Below are 3,138 nucleotides of genomic sequence, written 5' to 3'. Positions count from 1 at the left end.
GGGCCACCCTGCTGCAACTGGCTCTAATTTCTTTGACAAGTATGCCACTGCACGCTTCCAGGGGCCTAAAGTTTGAGCAAGCACACCTTTTGCAACTTCTTTCCATTCATCTACAAACAGATAGAATGGTTTAGTTATGTCTGGCAGTGCTAAAGCAGGTGCACTGAGTAAGGCTGATTTAAGTGTCTTAAATGATTCTTCCATAGAGTCAGTCCAGATTAAAGGAGTTTTACTTCCTCGGGTTGCCTTGTAAAGAGGGTGGACTATGCTAGCAAAGTTTGGGATCCATAACCAACAGAATTCAGCAGATCCTAAAAATTCTCTTATTTCTCGGAGGTTTTAAGGCCAAGGGATTTTTAGGATAGTTTCTTTTCTGGCGGTTAATAGCCATTGCTTTCCCCTCTTGAGTACGTACCCGAGGTATGTCACTTCTTGTTGGCAAAGCTAGGCTTTCTTAGCAGACACTCGCTATCCAAGCTTTGCTAATGATTTCAGAAGGTCTTCTGTGGCCTCTTTGCACTCGCTCAGGGTGTCGGCGGCTATAAGCAGGTCATCTACATATTGCAAGAGGCTGATGTGTGTCTGGTCCATGTCAGTTGCCCGTGGTATCCATTTTCTGGGGCTGTCCATTCAAAAGAAAAGAGTGATTGGCTTGCTTTGGCTAGGGGTAAGCAAAAGAAGGCATCCTTTAGATCCAGAACAGTGTAAATTTGTCTTTCTGGTGATAGAGCACTGAGGAGCGTGTAAGGATTTGGGACTGTTGGGTGGATGTCTTCTACTCTTTTGTTGACTTCTCTTAGATCCTGTACCTGTCGAAAATTATAGGAATTTGGCTTTTTGACAGGTAACAAGGGTGTGTTTCAAGCAGATTGACAAGGAATTAGGGTTCCTAATTCCCGGAGTCTTTTTATTTGAGGAGCAATCCCCTCTCTGGCCTCTTGTAACATGGGATACTGCTTAACCCTTATGGGGTTTGCTCCAGACTTTAACTGTACTACCACTGGAGGGCGGTGTTTCGCTAATCCTGGGCTATTGGTTTCCTCCCACACTTGTGGTATAGTTTGTAGCTATTCTTGCATTAATGTAGTCTGGTTTTCAGGATCTTTGGGAATTATATTTTGGGGCAGGATTCTATACTCATTTTCCAACCTGAGAGTCAACACATGTATAGGTTTTCTGTTTTTATCTGTTATGGAGACTTTTTTTTGGACTGAAGTAGATGTGCGCTCCTACCTTGGTAAGCAAGTTGCGGTCCATTAAGGGGTAAGGACAACTAGGAATGACCATAAAGGAATGGGATACCCAGCCTGTATGGAGGTCCACTTTTCTTCAGGTAGTCCATGAATACTGGCTCATTCCAGTCACTCCTTGCACCCAACTGCTGCGTCCTGACATTGGCCCATTTGGTTGTTTTAAGATCGAGTGTTGAGCCCCTGTGTCCACTAAGAATTTAATGGGCTGTCCCTCCACTTTCAGGGTTACCCAAGGCTCGGGGAGGGGTAACGAGCCCCAATTTCTCTAATCACTCATGTTTTTGATTTCGAGTAATTTGGGTGTGGTGTTTGGGCACTCAGGGCACTCATTTTTCCAATGTCCTAATTTTTTACAATAGGTGCATTGCTCTTTTTGTAGGTTAAGTCTAGGTTTTGGCCTTGTTTCTTTCATTCCTTGGTAGACAAGTGTCTTGAAGCCTTTTCTCTTAGCCCCTCCCTTGGCTGAAGCCACAAGGAGAACTTTTGCTAGACCCCGGTTTTGTCTGTCTTCTGGGGTTTCTCTGTTATTGTATACTTTTTTTGCTACTGCCGTTAGCTCAGCTAGTCGCTTACCTTTGAAGCCTTCGAGCCTTTGAAGTTTTTGCCAGATGTCAGGAGCAAACTGATTCACGAAGACCAAACTGACAACTGATCGGTTGTTTTCAGCTTCAGGGTCCAAGGGAGTATAGGTACAATAAGCCTCAAGGAGTCTCTGGAGAAATGCTCCCGGAGACTTGTTTTTATCCTGACTTACCTTAGACAAATTTGTCGACCATCTGGCGGCTGCTCGGAGACCCCCATTAGAGTCTGGCGGTAGACTTTCAACATCTCCCTACCCTCTCCCATGTGGAAGTCCCAGTCGGGCCTAGTCAGGAGAAACCGCGGTTGATGAGGTCAGGGTTAAGTCCAGTCTTCAGCAGCGGTTACAGCAAGTTCAAGACTTAAAACTAAAACTAAGGGTAAATAGGCAAGGTTAATCAGGATAAACATAAACCAGGGGGAAAACATGTGGTAAGGTCAGGTGACGGACAGGAGTGTTCACTCAGGCGTCTTCCTGGCCATGCCCCTCGCCGGCTGTTTCAACTCTCTCTTGGCTAAAGGTGTTACCGTATAAACCCTGGCCCTGGTCACCCCAACAAAGCAATGAATCACTGTTATGTCGTATGAGAGAGTTGTGGAACCGCAGGTGGAGGCCCAATCAGACTCCGTAGCTGATGCCGTGGAGCCGCACAGACTGGACACAGCCCGCTGTGTTCAGTTACACTCTTAGTACAATCATCCGATCATTCACTCGACAGACAGCTAAGACAATAGCGAGACAGACAATAAAGACAGTAACAAACTGGCTTTAACAAAAACGACAGTAACCAAAATCCACAAGGATCGGAACGGCGACGAGTCCTCTATGAGGTTCCGCTTACAGGAGCAACCTGATTTGTTCCCTACCAAGAAAACAAAAAACAATAGAACCGTGAGATGTCTCCTCAATTCCCAATGCAGAGCGCGACCACTAGCATGTCTGCCTGGATCGCTGGGCCTGAAAGTTTGATCCGAATCACCGAAAGAAATAAAAAAAGACCAAGACCCACAAAAAAAAAAACAAAAATTTACCGGCCGGAAGATCAAATGCTTGACGCAAGGAGAGGATTTGAGGGGAATGATCCCATTCGAGCCCCCAAATCTTGTGCCCGAATTTGTGTCCCCCACAGAAGACTCTCCTAACGTATGCAATCAGCAGAAGCGTTCATTGATCTCAACACACAGCATGCTGTGGGTCTACCAGAAAGCAGGCACGCAGGCCTTTTTATAGGCAGTTGGGGGAAGTATCCTTCAAGCTGATTGGCTCTTATCTAGGGGAGGTTGCTCTGATGGGCTCTTATCTAGG

General features: G+C 46.0%; 1 protein-coding gene and 1 pseudogene across 2 annotated transcripts in view; one reads left to right on the top strand and one right to left on the bottom strand.

Moving 5' to 3' along the window:
- Nucleotides 1–3,138, top strand: part of FAP (fibroblast activation protein, alpha) — a 175,698-nt gene that overhangs the window by 30,757 nt on the left and 141,803 nt on the right. The gene's annotated exons all lie outside the window — the stretch shown is intronic.
- LOC102812029 overlaps nucleotides 1–3,138 on the bottom strand; it is a 13,000-nt pseudogene that overhangs the window by 3,381 nt on the left and 6,481 nt on the right.

This window comes from Chrysochloris asiatica, unplaced genomic scaffold (genome assembly GCF_000296735.1).
Source record: "Chrysochloris asiatica unplaced genomic scaffold, ChrAsi1.0 scaffold00099, whole genome shotgun sequence".
NCBI classification, from domain to species: Eukaryota; Metazoa; Chordata; class Mammalia; order Afrosoricida; family Chrysochloridae; genus Chrysochloris; species Chrysochloris asiatica.
This window is presented reverse-complemented; position numbering and strand designations above follow the sequence as displayed.